Source organism: Bombina bombina, chromosome 2 (genome assembly GCF_027579735.1).
Source record: "Bombina bombina isolate aBomBom1 chromosome 2, aBomBom1.pri, whole genome shotgun sequence".
NCBI lineage: Eukaryota > Metazoa > Chordata > Amphibia > Anura > Bombinatoridae > Bombina > Bombina bombina.
In genome coordinates, this window is record NC_069500.1 from 1,000,170,322 (window position 1) to 1,000,187,667 (window position 17,346).

The window sequence follows — 17,346 nt, forward strand, 5'->3', positions numbered from 1 at the left end:
CAAGTAAGGATGACGCCGTGGACCGGACACACCTATGTTGGAGAAAACAGAATTTATGTTTACCTGATAAATTTCTTTCTCCAACGGTGTGTCCGGTCCACGGCCCGCCCTGGTTTTTTAATCAGGTCTGATAATTTATTTTCTTTAACTACAGTCACCACGGTACCATATGGTTTCTCCTATGCTATTATTCCTCCTTAACGTCGGTCGAATGACTGGGGTAGGCGGAGCCTAGGAGGGATCATGTGACCAGCTTTGCTGGGCTCTTTGCCATTTCCTGTTGGGGAAGAGAATATCCCACAAGTAAGGATGACGCCGTGGACCGGACACACCGTTGGAGAAAGAAATTTATCAGGTAAACATAAATTCTGTTTTTTATGACTTCAATCAAAAGTTTGTTATTTTACAATAGCACCGGAGCGTGTTATTACTTCTCTGGCAGAGTTTGAGGAAGAATCTACCAGAGTTTTTTTACTATGATTTTAACCGGAGTAGTTAAGATCATATTGCTGTTCTCGGCCATCTGAGGGAGGTAAAAGCTTCAGATCAGGGGACAGCGGGCAGATGAATCTGCATTGAGGTATGTAGCAGTTTTTATTTTCTGAATGGAATTGATGAGAAAATCCTGCCATACCGTTATAATGACATGTATGTATACACTTCAGTATTCTGGGGATGGTATTTCACCGGAACTACTCTGTTAAAAGTCACTAATCCTTTTAATAAGTATTTATCATGTTAAACGTTTTTGCTAGAATGTAGAATCGTTTACATTTCTGAGGTACTGAGTGAATAAATATTTGGGCATTATTTTCCACTTGGCAGTTGTTTGGTTTTTAATTGTGACAGTTTCGTTTCTCTTCACTGCTGTGTGTGAGGGGGAGGGGCCGTTTTTGGCGCTCTTTGCTACGCATCAAAAAATTCCAGTCAGTTACTCTTATATTTCCTGCATGATCCGGTTCATCTCTGACAGATCTCAGGGGTCTTCAAACTTCTTTGGAGGGAGGTAGATTCTCTCAGCAGAGCTGTGAGAATTTTATATTGACTGTGAATAAAAACGTTGCTCTGTAATTTTTATGTCAAATTTAATTATTGTTATTTTTCTAATGGGAACAAACCTTTGCTAAAAGTTGTGTTGTTTTAAAGTTTGATGCTATAACTGTTTTTCAGTTCATTATTTCAACTGTCATTTAATCGTTTAGTACCTCTTTGAGGCACAGTACGTTTTTGCTAAATAAGATTATAACCAAGTTGCAAGTTTATTGCTAGTGTGTTAAACATGTCTGACTCAGAGGAAGATATCTGTGTCATTTATTCCAATGCCAAGGTGGAGCCCAATAGAAATTTATGTACTAACTGTATTGATGCTACTTTAAATAAAAGTCAATCTGTACAATTTGAACAAATTTCACCAAACAGCGAGGGGAGAGTTATGCCGACTAACTCGCCTCACGCGGCAGTACCTGCATCTCCCGCCCGGGAGGTGCGTGATATTATGGCGCCTAGTACATCTGGGCGGCCATTACAGATAACATTACAAGATATGGCTACTGTTATGACTGAAGTTTTGTCTAAATTACCAGAACTAAGAGGCAAGCGTGATCACTCTGGGGTGAGAACAGAGTGCGCTGACAATACTAGGGCCATGTCTGATACTGCGTCACAGCTTGCAGAGCATGAGGACGGAGAGCTTCATTCTGTAGGTGACGGTTCTGATCCAAACAGATTGGATTCAGATATTTCAAATTTTAAATTTAAATTGGAGAACCTCCGTGTATTACTAGGGGAGGTCTTAGCAGCTCTCAATGATTGTAACACCGTTGCAATACCAGAGAAACTGTGTAGGTTGGATAAATACTTTGCGGTACCGGCGAGTACTGACGTTTTTCCTATACCTAAGAGACTAACTGAAATTGTTACTAAGGAGTGGGATAGACCCGGTGTGCCGTTCTCACCCCCTCCAATATTTAGAAAGATGTTTCCAATAGACACCACCACTCGGGACTTATGGCAAACGGTCCCTAAGGTGGAGGGAGCAGTTTCTACTTTAGCTAAGCGTACCACTATCCCGGTGGAGGATAGCTGTGCTTTTTCAGATCCAATGGATAAAAAATTAGAGGGTTACCTTAAGAAAATGTTTGTTCAACAAGGTTTTATATTGCAACCCCTTGCATGTATCGCGCCGATTACGGCTGCGGCAGCATTTTGGATTGAGTCTCTGGAAGAGAACCTTAGTTCATCTACGCTAGACGACATTACGGACAGGCTTAGAGTCCTTAAACTAGCTAATTCATTCATTTCGGAGGCCGTAGTACATTTAACCAAACTTACGGCTAAGAACTCAGGATTCGCCATACAGGCACGTAGGGCGCTGTGGCTAAAATCCTGGTCAGCTGATGTTACTTCTAAGTCCAAATTACTTAATATACCTTTCAAGGGGCAGTCTTTATTTGGGCCCGGTTTGAAAGAAATTATCGCTGACATTACAGGAGGTAAGGGCCACGCCCTACCTCAAGACAAAGCCAAAGCTAAGGCTAGACAGTCTAATTTTCGTCCCTTTCGGAATTTCAAAACAGGAGCAGCATCAACCTCCACTGCACCAAAACAGGAGGGAGCTGTTGCTCGTTACAGGCAAGGCTGGAAGCCTAACCAGTCCTGGAACAAGAGCAAGCAGGCCAGGAAACCTGCTGCTGCCCCAAAGACAGCATGAACCGAGAGCCCCCGATCCGGGACCGGATCTAGTGGGGGGCAGACTTTCTCTCTTCGCCCAGGCCTGGGCAAGAGATGTTCAGGATCCCTGGGCGCTAGAGATCATTTCTCAGGGATACCTTCTAGACTTCAAATTATCTCCCCCAAGAGGGAGATTTCATCTGTCAAGGTTGTCAACAAACCAGATAAAGAAAGAAGCGTTTCTACGCTGTGTACAAGATCTGTTATTAATGGGAGTGATCCATCCGGTTCCGCGGTCGGAACAAGGACAAGGGTTCTACTCAAACCTGTTTGTGGTTCCCAAAAAAGAGGGAACTTTCAGGCCAATCTTAGATTTAAAGATTCTAAACAAATTCCTAAGAGTTCCATCGTTCAAAATGGAAACTATTCGGACAATCTTACCCATGATCCAAAGGGGTCAGTACATGACCACAGTGGATTTAAAAGATGCTTACCTTCACATACCGATTCACAAAGATCATCACCGGTATCTAAGGTTTGCCTTCTTAGACAGGCACTACCAGTTTGTAGCTCTTCCATTCGGATTGGCTACGGCTCCAAGAATCTTCACAAAGGTTCTGGGTGCCCTTCTGGCGGTACTAAGACCGCGAGGGATTTCGGTAGCTCCGTACCTAGACGACATTCTAATACAAGCTTCAAGCTTTCAAACTGCCAAGTCTCATACAGAGTTAGTTCTGGCATTTCTAAGGTCGCATGGATGGAAAGTGAACGAAAAGAAGAGTTCTCTTTTTCCTCTCACAAGAGTTCCATTCTTGGGGACTCTTATAGATTCTGTAGAAATGAAGATTTACCTGACAGAAGACAGGTTAACAAAGCTTCAAAATGCATGCCGTGTCCTTCATTCCATTCAACACCCGTCAGTAGCTCAATGCATGGAGGTGATCGGCTTAATGGTAGCGGCAATGGACATAGTACCTTTTGCACGCCTACACCTCAGACCGCTGCAATTGTGCATGCTAAGTCAGTGGAATGGGGATTACTCAGATTTGTCCCCTACTCTGAATCTGAATCAAGAGACCAGAAATTCTCTTCTATGGTGGCTTTATCGGCCACACCTGTCCAGGGGGATGCCATTCAGCAGGCCAGACTGGACAATTGTAACAACAGACGCCAGCCTACTAGGTTGGGGCGCTGTCTGGAATTCTCTGAAGGCTCAGGGACTATGGAATCAGGAGGAGAGTCTCCTTCCAATAAACATCCTGGAATTGAGAGCAGTTCTCAATGCCCTTCTAGCTTGGCCCCAATTAACAACTCGGGGGTTCATCAGGTTTCAGTCGGACAACATCACGACTGTAGCTTACATCAACCATCAGGGAGGGACAAGAAGCTCCCTAGCAATGATGGAAGTATCAAAGATAATTCGCTGGGCAGAGTCTCACTCTTGCCACCTGTCAGCAATCCACATCCCGGGAGTGGAGAACTGGGAGGCGGATTTCTTGAGTCGCCAGACTTTTCATCCGGGGGAGTGGGAACTTCATCCGGAGGTCTTTGCCCAATTACTTCGACGTTGGGGCAAACCAGAGATAGATCTCATGGCGTCTCGCCAGAACGCCAAACTTCCTCTCTACGGGTCCAGATCCAGGGATCCGGGAGCGGTTCTGATAGATGCTTTGACAGCACCTTGGAACTTCGGGATGGCTTATGTGTTTCCACCCTTCCCGCTGCTTCCTCGATTGATTGCCAAAATCAAACAGGAGAGAGCATCAGTGATTCTAATAGCGCCTGCATGGCCACGCAGGACTTGGTATGCAGATCTAGTGGACATGTCATCCTGTCCGCCTTGGTCTCTACCTCTAAGACAGGACCTTCTGATACAGGGTCCATTCAAACATCAAAATCTAACTTCTCTGAAGCTGACTGCTTGGAAATTGAACGCTTGATTTTATCAAAACGTGGTTTTTCTGAGTCGGTTATTGATACCCTGATACAGGCTAGGAAGCCTGTTACCAGAAGGATTTACCATAAAATATGGCGTAAATACCTATACTGGTGCGAATCCAAAGGTTACTCCTGGAGTAAGGTTAGGATCGCTAGGATATTGTCCTTTCTACAAGAAGGTTTAGAAAAGGGTTTATCAGCTAGTTCATTAAAGGGACAGATTTCAGCTCTGTCCATCTTGTTACACAGGCGTCTGTCAGAAAATCCAGACGTCCAGGCCTTTTGTCAGGCTTTAGCTAGGATCAAGCCTGTGTTTAAAGCTGTTGCTCCGCCATGGAGTTTAAACTTAGTTCTTAACGTTTTACAGGGTGTTCCGTTTGAACCCCTTCATTCCATTGATATAAAATTGTTATCTTGGAAAGTTCTGTTTTTAATGGCTATTTCCTCGGCTCGAAGAGTCTCTGAGTTATCAGCCTTACATTGTGATTCTCCTTATCTGATTTTTCACTCAGACAAGGTAGTTCTGCGTACTAAACCTGGGTTCTTACCTAAGGTAGTCACTAACAGGAATATCAATCAAGAGATTGTTGTTCCATCCTTGTGTCCAAATCCTTCTTCAAAGAAGGAACGTCTTCTACACAATCTGGATGTAGTTCGTGCCCTCAAGTTCTACTTGCAGGCAACTAAAGATTTTCGCCAAACTTCTTCCCTGTTTGTCGTTTATTCTGGACAGAGGAGAGGTCAAAAAGCTTCTGCTACCTCTCTCTCTTTTTGGCTTCGTAGCATAATACGTTTAGCCTATGAGACTGCTGGACAGCAGCCTCCTGAAAGAATTACAGCTCACTCCACTAGAGCTGTGGCTTCCACTTGGGCCTTTAAGAATGAGGCCTCTGTTGAACAGATTTGCAAGGCTGCAACTTGGTCTTCACTTCATACTTTTTCCAAATTTTACAAATTTGACACTTTTGCTTCTTCGGAGGCTATTTTTGGGAGAAAGGTTCTTCAGACAGTGGTTCCTTCTGTATAATGAGCCTGCCTATCCCTCCCGTCATCCGTGTACTTTTGCTTTGGTATTGGTATCCCAGAAGTAATGATGACCCGTGGACTGATCACACATAACAGAAGAAAACATAATTTATGCTTACCTGATAAATTCCTTTCTTCTGTTGTGTGATCAGTCCACGGCCCGCCCTGTTTTAAGGCAGGTAAATATCTTTTAAATTATACTCCAGTCACCACTTCACCCTTGGTTACTCCTTTCTCGTTGATTCTTGGTCGAATGACTGGGACTGACGTAGAGGGGAGGAGCTATATGCAGCTCTGCTGGGTGAATCCTCTTGCATTTCCTGTTGGGGAGGAGTTATATCCCAGAAGTAATGATGACCCGTGGACTGATCACACAACAGAAGAAAGGAATTTATCAGGTAAGCATAAATTATGTTTTTCGCGCCACTAATGCGCAGTTGTTTTTGGAGAGCAAGGCATGCAGATGCATGTGTGAGGAGCTAAGAATCACTGAAAAAGCTTATAGAAGGCATCATTTGGTATCGTATTCCCCTCTGGGCTTGGTTGGGTCTCAGCAAAGCATATAGCTGGGACTGTATAGGGGTTAAATGTAAAAACGGCTCCGGTTCCGTTAGTTTAAGGGTTAAAGCTCTGAAATTTGGTGTGCAATACTTTTAATGCTTTAAGACACTGTGGTGAAATTTTGGTGAATTTTGAACAATTCCTTCATACTTTTTCACATATTCAGTAATAAAGTGTTTTCAGTTTGAAATTTAAAGTGACAGTAACGGTTTTATTTTAAAACGTTTTTTGTGCTTTGTTGACAAGTTTAAGCCTGTTTAACATGTCTGTACCATCAGATAAGCTATGTTCTATATGTATGAAAGCCAAGGTGTCTCCCCATTTAAATTTATGTGATAATTGTGCCATAGTGTCCAAACAAAGTAAGGACAGTAATGCCACAGATAATGATATTGCCCAAGATGATTCCTCAAATGAGGGGAGTAAACATGATACTACATCATCCCCTTCTGTGTCTACACCAGTTTTGCCCACACAGGAGGCCCCTAGTACATCTAGTGCGCCAATTCTTATTACCATGCAACAATTAACGGCTGTAATGGATAACTCTATAGCAAATATTTTATCCAAAATGCCTACTTATCAGAGAAAGCGCGATTGCTCTGTTTTAAACACTGAAGAGCAAGAGGACGCTGATGATAATTGTTCTGTCATACCCTCACACCAATCTGAAGGGGCCATGAGGGAGGTTTTGTCTGAGGGAGAAATTTCAGATTCAGGAAAGATTTCTCATCAAGCTGAACCTGATGTTGTGACATTTAAATTTAAATTAGAACATCTCCGCGCACTGCTTAAGGAGGTATTATCTACTCTGGATGATTGTGACAATTTGGTCATTCCAGAGAAGTTATGTAAGATGGACAAGTTCCTAGAGGTTCCGGTGCCCCCCGACGCTTTTCCTATACCCAAGCGGGTGGCGGACATAGTAAATAAGGAGTGGGAAAGGCCCGGCATACCTTTTGTCCCCCCCCCTATATTTAAGAAATTATTTCCTATAGTCGACCCCAGAAAGGACTTATGGCAGACAGTCCCCAAGGTCGAGGGGGCGGTTTCTACTCTAAACAAACGCACTACTATTCCTATCGAAGATAGTTGTGCTTTCAAAGATCCTATGGATAAAAAATTAGAGGGTTTGCTTAAAAAGATTTTTGTTCAGCAAGGTTACCTTCTACAACCAATTTCATGCATTGTTCCTGTCACTACGGCAGCGTGTTTCTGGTTCGAGGAACTAGAAAAGTCGCTCAATAAAGAATCTTCGTATGAGGAGGTTATGGACAGAGTTCAAGCACTTAAATTGGCTAACTCTTTTATTTTAGATGCCGCTTTGCAATTAGCTAGATTAGCGGCGAAAAATTCAGGGTTTGCTATCGTGGCGCGCAGAGCGCTTTGGCTAAAGTCTTGGTCAGCGGATGTGTCTTCCAAGACAAAATTGCTTAACATTCCTTTCAAGGGTAAAACATTATTTGGACCTGATTTGAAAGAGATTATTTCAGACATCACTGGGGGAAAGGGCCACGCCCTCCTACAGGATAGGTCTTTTAAGGCTAAAAATAAGCCTAATTTTCGTCCCTTTCGCAGAAACGGACCAGCCTCTAATTCTACATCCTCTAAGCAAGAGGGTAATACTTCACAACCCAAACCAGCCTGGAGACCAATGCAAGGCTGGAACAAGGGTAAGCAGGCCAAGAAGCCTACCACTGCTACCAAAACAGCATGAAGGGATGGCCCCCAATCCGGGACCGGATCTGGTGGGGGGCAGACTTTCTCTCTTTGCTCAGGCTTGGGCAAGAGATGTTCAGGATCCTTGGGCGCTAGAAATAGTTTCTCAAGGTTATCTCCTGGAATTCAAGGAACTACCCCCAAGGGGAAGGTTCCACAGGTCTCAATTATCTTCAAACCAAATAAAAAGACAGGCATTCTTACATTGTGTAGAAGACCTGTTAAAAATGGGAGTGATTCATCCAGTTCCAATAAGAGAACAAGGGATGGGTTTTTATTCCAACCTGTTCATAGTTCCCAAAAAAGAGGGAACATTCAGACCAATTTTAGATCTCAAGATCCTAAACAAATTTCTCAGGGTTCCATCGTTCAAAATGGAAACTATTCGAACGATCCTACCTACTATCCAGGAAAATCAATTTATGACTACCGTGGATTTAAAGGATGCGTACCTACATATTCCTATCCACAAGGAACATCATCAGTTCCTAAGGTTCGCTTTTCTGGACAAGCATTACCAGTTTGTGGCACTTCCATTCGGATTAGCCACTGCTCCAAGGATTTTCACAAAGGTACTAGGGTCCCTTCTAGCGGTTCTAAGACCAAGGGGCATTGCAGTAGTACCTTACTTGGACGACATCCTGATTCAAGCGTCGTCTCTGTCAAAAGCAAAGGCTCATACGGACATCGTCCTAGCCTTTCTCAGATCTCACGGATGGAAGGTGAACAAAGAAAAAAGTTCTCTGTCCCTGTCAACAAGAGTTCCCTTCTTGGGAACAATAATAGATTCCTTAGAAATGAGGATTTTTCTGACAGAGGTTAGAAAATCAAAAATTCTAAGCTCTTGTCAAGTACTTCATTCTGTTCTTCGTCCTTCCATAGCGCAGTGCATGGAAGTAATAGGATGGATTGATGGTTGCAGCAATGGACATAGTTCCTTTTGCACGAATTCATCTAAGACCATTACAACTGTGCATGCTCAGATAGTGGAATGGGGATTATACAGACTTGTCTCCGACGATTCAAGTAGATCAAAAGACCAGAGATTCACTCCGTTGGTGGCTGACCCTGGACAATCTGTCACAGGGAATGAGCTTCCGCAGACCAGAGTGGGTCATTGTCACGACCGACGCCAGCCTGGTGGGCTGGGGCGCGGTCTGGGAACCCCTGAAAGCTCAGGGTCTATGGTCTCGGGAAGAATCTCTTCTCCCGATAAACATTCTGGAACTGAGAGCGATATTCAATGCTCTCAAAGCTTGGCCTCAACTAGCAAAGGCCAAATTCATAAGGTTTCAATCAGACAACATGACGACTGTTGCATATATCAATCATCAGGGGGAAACAAGGAGTTCCCTGGCGATGGAAGAAGTGACCAAAATAATTCAATGGGCGGAGGATCACTCCTGCCACTTGTCTGCAATCCACATCCCAGGAGTGGAAAATTGGGAAGCGGATTTTCTGAGTCGTCAGACATTCCATCCGGGGGAGTGGGAACTCCATCCGGAAATCTTTGCCCAAATAACTCAATTATGGGGCATTCCAGACATGGATCTGATGGCGTCTCGTCAGAACTTCAAGGTTCCTTGCTACGGGTCCAGATCCAGGGATCCCAAGGCGACTCTAGTAGATGCACTAGTAGCACCTTGGACCTTCAACCTAGCTTATGTATTCCCACCGTTTCCTCTCATTCCCAGGCTGGTAGCCAGGATCAATCAGGAGAGGGCTTCGGTGATCTTGATAGCTCCTGCGTGGCCACGCAGGACTTGGTATGCAGACCTGGTGAATATGTTATCGGCTCCACCATGGAAGCTACCTTTGAGACAGGACCTTCTTGTTCAAGGTCCATTCGAACATCCGAATCTGGTTTCCCTCCAGCTGACGGCTTGGAGATTGAACGCTTGTTTTTATCAAAGCGTGGGTTTTCAGATTCTGTAATAGATACTCTGATTCAGGCTAGAAAGCCTGTAACTAGAAAAATTTACCATAAAATATGGAAAAAATATATCTGTTGGTGTGAATCCAAAGGATTGCCATGGAACAAGATAAAGATTCCTAAGATTCTATCCTTTCTACAAGAAGGTTTGGAGAAAGGATTATCTGCAAGTTCTCTTAAGGGACAGATTTCTGCTTTATCTGTCTTACTACACAAACGACTGGCAGCTATGCCAGATGTTCAAGCATTTGTTCAGGCTCTGGTTAGGATCAAGCCTGTTTATAGACCTTTTATTTAATATATATTTTTATTGAGGTTGTGCGAAATAATACAGCTTATATAAAAGAACATAGCATAAGACAAACTAAAAATAATTCAGAGTATAGATGATACAATGCAATAGACTGGAACCTCTTTTTCTTTTTAACATAGTCTAAACAAAATGCGTTTCCTCATTTGCCATTGAAGGCAACTCTTGTGCCTCTAAAAACATGCATCAAACTCTGAGAGAGGAAATTTAGTGATTTGAACGGTCACCTGTAGACCTATAAGCTAAAATTAGATTGGTAATTAACGTATGGAGTAATGACCACAATGAAAGTACTATTTTTAGATGAAAGTAACGTAATGAAACAATCAGAGACTCTACTGGAAAGTAGTGTTGATCAGTCCTGCTGAGTGAAATGTAGTGATTAGAGTCAGTACTGTGGTAAATTGACCAAACAAATGCTAGGGAGGTGTTTAGGGTTGCGGCATAGACGAGAGAAGCCGCATATGTAGCCCTCCTCAACTAGGAGGTCCATTATGTGGGGGGGGGGGGGAGGTGGTAGGGTAAATTCCCAAAGTGGGTGAGGAAATGGAAAAGTGTTTTAATTATTTATCTATCCTTTCCTTTTTGTATAAAGACTGGGGTGTTATAGATATTAAATATTAGGCTGAACTCTATGAATAAATGACCTCTGTAAGTTACTATAATAGGCACCAGTGTTAATGTTTATGAGAATGGGAACTCAGTAGATGCCAGCCAGGCAGACATGGAGAATATCAATATCTTGCCATGGCAACCCAACAGCCATACATCATATGGGGCCACTAGCTTATCTAGTACAGTAGGACAATGTATGCCATGTTCTCAGACTAGTAGAAATACAAAGCTAGATATACGAGGATGAGGGGTGAAGCGCTGCTCCGCTACATACTATGACTACTACATCTAGTATAGGTATACTAAGATACAAAGTTCCTACGCCAACAAAGGGAAAAATATTGTGCATTCACATAATAACATGGAAAGCTATTGCCTGGAAACTTAAACTAACATGCAGGTCAATAATAAAACAAATAATGCTATGGTAAAGGTAATTGTTAAACATTTCAAATATACTATCGTTGTCATAAAGAAAAAAGGGAAGTTACATCTTTATGCCTAATTTGTCTTAGGTCCTATCCCCTGGGCATGGGCCCTATACCCAGAAGGATCTAGTCATAACTGGGCGGTAAATCACAGGGAGTTCACATTCCATATTTTTTAGCTTTTAGCCTTATACAGATTGTACAATTTGTTCTATATCAAAGATATGCTTAATAATTAGGTTGCTAAAATACAAAAGAAGAGCAAGCATGTATCTTTAACTATTATGAGTGTTAGATAAGTGGAATGCAAATCATAACATACACAAGCTAACTGAAAGCCCTTAAATTCACCACATGCAAGATATAACCTTAATCAGCAGAGAGCATAATATGACAATTCTTATTTAGAAGTTGCTGTAAGAAATATAGAAAACTCAATGTGAACATTTGTGACCTGCAGCAAAAGTGCAAAAGCTGACAGTGGATCGACAGTGTCTGCAGCCTTTCATTACCCATTATGGCACATAAGCAGATGCGTATTAATAAACTGTAAAGTATAACTATGATAGGAACTCATATGTAACATAACATATAAACTTAGTGCGAATTTTAAACAGACAGTGTGTAGTAGTGCATTTAAAAGCAGATGGAGCTAGATATTAATTCAGGAGCTATTATTAAAAACACTGAAGATAATATGATATGATGTTTATAAGGGTCTGCAGGCAAGGCAGGGGGAAAACAGTAACGATATCAACTCTAGAGTTTTGACAGTCATTCAGTTCCAGTAGTTGTAAACATGCTGTCTATATAGAATTTAGTTATGTCCCATAGCAGTCTTAGGCTGACAAGGTATGTATCGTCTTAGAGAGATTTTTAGAGAGGTCTCAGTGTGTACAGACCATGATTAGCGTGTTCAAGTTAACCGATGCCCCTTCGTTGGCTATATGGAGCACACTGACCCTGATGCGTAGTTACATGGGTCAGATAAAGCGGTATGTACTGAGGGGAGATTTGCGCCCCCATCGGCTTCCATCTCAAATCAGCAGAGTATACATTAGGGCACTCAGCTGGAATAAAAGCGCTTTCAGAGTGGTCCTTTCTCGTCGTTACCCACTTGGAACTCAGCAAAGCCCGCTCCAGGGCATGAATCTGCTGATCGGCAAGCTGTGTCTCAGGAAAGTCAGACCGCGAGTGAAAGCCTCCAGCCTCTTGTGTGGAAGGCGGGATCTCGCTCGGTGGTGCGCTGCTGTGCTGCAGTAAATCAAAGGGATGCGTGTCCTCTAGTTTACCGGTTAGCTGGGTCGTAGTCTCTGAGTTAGGTGGTCTCATAACCAATTGCACAGTTTCTGCAAAACGGAGCTGATACTGTTTCAGAAGGGCTCCAATATCCTGTAAGATGCAGCAAGCAAATGCCATGATGAATTTAGAAAGGGTTTTTGTGTATTACCCTCCTTGCGCAGTTTAAAGATGGCTGCTTCGAAAAGGCCTCCTCTGGTTCCCCTGACAAAGTAGACAGAACAGCTTAACTTCACATTATCTCTCAGCCTCCAAAAGTCTTGACGATGTTCAGTAAACAATTAGACACCTTATCAGTATTAAGTGTGCTGAGTACAAAGGTCCAGTATGCAATTTTTAAATAGTATACAGCCAGAGCTGTGTTAACATGCGACCTTTCTGTCTCAGAGCTGGCTCCGCCCCCCCCCCTGTTTATAGACCTTTGACTCCTCCCTGGAGTCTAAATCTAGTTCTTTCAGTTCTTCAAGGGGTTCCGTTTGAACCCTTACATTCCGTAGATATTAAGTTATTATCTTGGAAAGTTTTGTTTTTGGTTGCAATTTCTTCTGCTAGAAGAGTTTCAGAGTTATCTGCTCTGCAGTGTTCTCCGCCCTATCTGGTGTTCCATGCAGATAAGGTGGTTTTGCGTACTAAGCCTGGTTTTCTTCCGAAAGTTGTTTCCAACAAAAATATTAACCAGGAGATAGTTGTACCTTCTTTGTGTCCGAATCCAGTTTCAAAGAAGGAACGTTTGTTACACAATTTGGACGTAGTCCGTGCTCTAAAATTCTATTTAGAGGCTACCAAAGATTTCAGACAAACATCTTCCTTGTTTGTTGTTTATTCTGGTAAAAGGAGAGGTCAAAAAGCGACTTCTACCTCTCTTTCCTTTTGGCTTAAAAGCATTATCCGAGTGGCTTATGAGACTGCCGGACGGCAGCCTCCTGAAAGAATCACAGCTCACTCCACTAGGGCTGTGGCTTCCACATGGGCCTTCAAGAACGAGGCTTCTGTTGACCAGATATGTAAGGCAGCGACTTGGTCTTCACTGCACACTTTTGCCAAATTTTACAAATTTGATACTTTTGCTTCTTCGGAGGCTATTTTTGGGAGAAAGGTTTTGCAAGCCGTGGTGCCTTCCATTTAGGTGACCTGATTTGCTCCCTCCCTTCATCCGTGTCCTAAAGCTTTGGTATTGGTTCCCACAAGTAAGGATGACGCCGTGGACCGGACACACCTATGTTGGAGAAAACAGAATTTATGCTTACCTGATAAATTACTTTCTCCAACGGTGTGTCCGGTCCACGGCCCGCCCTGGTTTTTTAATCAGGTCTGATGAATTATTTTCTCTAACTACAGTCACCACGGTATCATATGGTTTCTCCTATATATATTTCCTCCTGTCCGTCGGTCGAATGACTGGGGTGGGCGGAGCCTAGGAGGGATCATGTGACCAGCTTTGCTGGGACTCTGCCATTTCCTGTTGGGGAAGAGAATATCCCACAAGTAAGGATGACGCCGTGGACCGGACACACCGTTGGAGAAAGTAATTTATCAGGTAAGCATAAATTCTGTTTTTATTTTCATACATCTACACAGTAAGTAAAAAACGTTTAATGGCTAATGCTTTACTTACAGTATATATGTAATGTAGGTGTTTAAAAATAAAAACAATTATTTTATTGAATAAATCTCCAGGAATAAGTATATACAACAAGTTATTCAGACTGCTTTCACTTCCACTGAGCCTGTCTCCCCCCTCCCCGGAACTTGTTTAGAAAATTAAGGTGTTTTAGTAATTTTTTGGGGGTACAAAATAGCGATTTTCATTTTTACCCATATCGCCCAGCCCTAATATATATATGGATGACTCCTAAATTGTATGGGATGGCTCCTCATATTTGTTGAGCTCTAGACTAGAGGATGATTTGTTTTATACCTGTTATATATAATAAAATAAGGACTCGTTTCCATTGAGCCGTAATTCGGTTTGCGTGTACTTGCAAACCGTTAAATAAGCTATCGGAAGCAATATCATTCACCAAGTGCTTCCAATGGCCCGTTATAACTCAATTTCGGCAACCGGTGTAAAACAGAAAAAACTTAATTTGTGCTTACCTGATAAATTTATTTCTCTTGTAGTGTGTTCAATCCACGGATCATCCATTACTTATGGAATATATTCTCTCCCTAACAGGAAATTGCAAGAGGATCACCCAAGCAGAGCTGCTACATAGCTCCTCCCCTCACATGTCATATTCAGTCATTCGACCAAAACAAGACGAGAAAGGAGGAACCATAGGGTGCAGTGGTGACTGAAGTTATAAATAAAATTTAGATCTGCCTTAAAAGACAGGGCGGGCCGTGGACTGAACACACTACAAGAGAAATAAATTTATCAGGTAAGCATAAATTAAGTTTTCTCTTGTTAAGTGTGTTCAGTCCACGGATCATCCATTACTTATGGGATACCAATACCAAAGCCAAGTACACGGATGATGGGAGGGTCAAGGCAGGCACTTAAACTGAAGGAACCACTGCCTGTAGAACCTTTCTCCCAAAAACAGCCTCCGAAGAAGCAAAAGTGTCAAATTTGTAAAATTTCGAAAAAGTGTGAAGCGAAGACCAAGTCGCAGCCTTGCAAATCTGTTCAACAGAGGCCTCATTCTTAAAGGCCCAGGTGGAAGCCACAGCTCTAGTGGAATGAGCTGTAATTCTTTCAGGGGGCTGCTGTCCAGCAGTCTCATAGGCTAAACGTATTATGCTACGAAGCCAAAAGGAGAGAGAGGTTGCCGAAGCTTTTTGACCTCTCCTCTGTCCAGAGTAAACGACAAACAGGGAAGAAGTTTGACGAAAATCTTTAGTTGCCTGCAAATAGAATTTCAGGGCACGGACTACGTCCAGATTATGCAAAAGTCGTTCCTTCTTTGAAGAAGGATTAGGACATAATGATGGAACAACAATCTCCTGATTGATATTCCTGTTAGAAACTACCTTAGGTAAAAACCCAGGTTTAGTACGCAAAACTACCTTGTCTGAATGGAAAATCAGATAAGGAGAATCACAATGTAAGGCGGATAACTCCGAGACTCTTCGAGCCGAGGAGATAGCCATCAAAAACAGAACTTTCCAAGATAAAAGTTTAATATCAATGGAATGAAGGGGTTCAAACGGAACTCCTTGAAGAACTTTAAGAACCAAGTTTAAGCTCCACGGAGGAGCAACAGTTTTAAACACAGGCTTAATCCTAGCCAAAGCCTGACAAAAAGCCTGGACGTCTGGAACTTCTGCCAGACGCTTGTGCAAAAGAATAGACAGAGCAGAAATCTGTCCCTTTAAAGAACTAGTTGATAAGCCTTTTTCCAAACCCTCTTGGAGAAAAGACAATATCCTTGGAATCCTAACCTTACTCCATGAGTAACTCTTGTATTCGCACCAATACAGGTATTTACGCCATATCTTATGGTAGATTTTTCTGGTAACAGGCTTTCGTGCCTGTATCAAAGTATCAATAACTGACTCGGAGAAGCCGCGCTTTGATAGGATCAAGCGTTCAATCTCCACGCAGTCAGTCTCAGAGAAATTAGATTTGGATGATTGAAAGGACCCTGTATTAGAAGGTCTTTCCTCAAAGGTAGAGTCCATGGAGGACAGGATGACATGACCACTAGGTCTGCATACCAGGTCCTGCATGGCCACGCAGGCGCTATCAGAATCACCGATGCTCTCCCCTGTTTGATCTTGGCGATCAGTCGAGGGAGCATAGGAAACGGTGGAAACACATAAGCCATGTTGAAAAACCAAGGAGCTGCTAGAGCATCTATCAGCTTCGCTCCCGGGTCCCTGGACCTCGAACCGTAAAGAGGAAGTTTGGCATTCTGGCGAGACGCCATGAGATCCAGATCTGGTTTGCCCCAACGATGGACCAGTTGAGCAAATACCTCCGGATGGAGTTCCCACTCTCCCGGATGAAAAGTCTGACGACTTAGAAAGTCCGCCTCCCAGTTCTCCACTCCTGGGATGTGGATCGCTGACAAGTGGCAAGAGTGAGACTCTGCCCAGCGAATTATCTTTGAGACTTCCACCATCGCTAGGGAGCTCCTGGTTCCCCCTTGATGGTTGATATAAGCCACAGTCGTGATGTTGTCCGACTGAAATCTGATGAACCTCAGTGTTGCTAGCTGAGGCCAAGCTAGAAGAGCGTTTATTGCCCTTAGCTCCAGAATATTTATTGGGAGGAGTTTCTCCTCCTGAGTCCAGGATCCCTGAGCCTTTAGGGAATTCCAGACTGCGCCCCAGCCTTGGAGGCTGGCATCTGTTGTTACAATCGTCCAGTCTGGCCTGCGAAAAGTCATGCCCCTGGACAGATGGACCCGAGATAACCACCAGAGAAGAGAATCTCTGGTCTCTTGATCCAGATTTAGTAGAGGGGACAAATCTGAGTAATCCCCATTCCACTGACTTAGCATGCACAATTGCAGCGGTCTGAGATGCAGGCGCGCAAATGGCACTATGTCCATTGCCGCTACCATTAAGCCGATTACTTCCATGCACTGAGCCACTGACGGGCGTGGAATGGAATGAAGGACCCGGCAAGCATGTAAGAGTTTTGATAACCTGGCCTCCGTCAGGTAAATTTTCATTTTTACAGAATCTATCAGAGTCCCTAGGAAGGAGACTCTTGTGAGTGGTGATAGAGATCTCTTTTCCACGTTCACCTTCCACCCATGCGACCTTAGAAATGCCAGAACTATCTCTGTATGAGACTTGGCAAGTTGCAAGCTTGTCGCCTGTATCAGGATGTCGTCTAGATACGGAGCCACCGCTATGCCTCGGAGTCTTAGAACCGCCAGAAGAGAGCCCAGCAC

The 17,346-nt window shown here is 43.3% G+C and overlaps 1 protein-coding gene across 1 annotated transcript in view; it reads left to right on the forward strand.

The window, feature by feature from the left end:
* PLA2G12A (phospholipase A2 group XIIA) overlaps nucleotides 1-17,346 on the forward strand; it is a 101,689-nt gene that overhangs the window by 36,574 nt on the left and 47,769 nt on the right. The window lies entirely within an intron of this gene.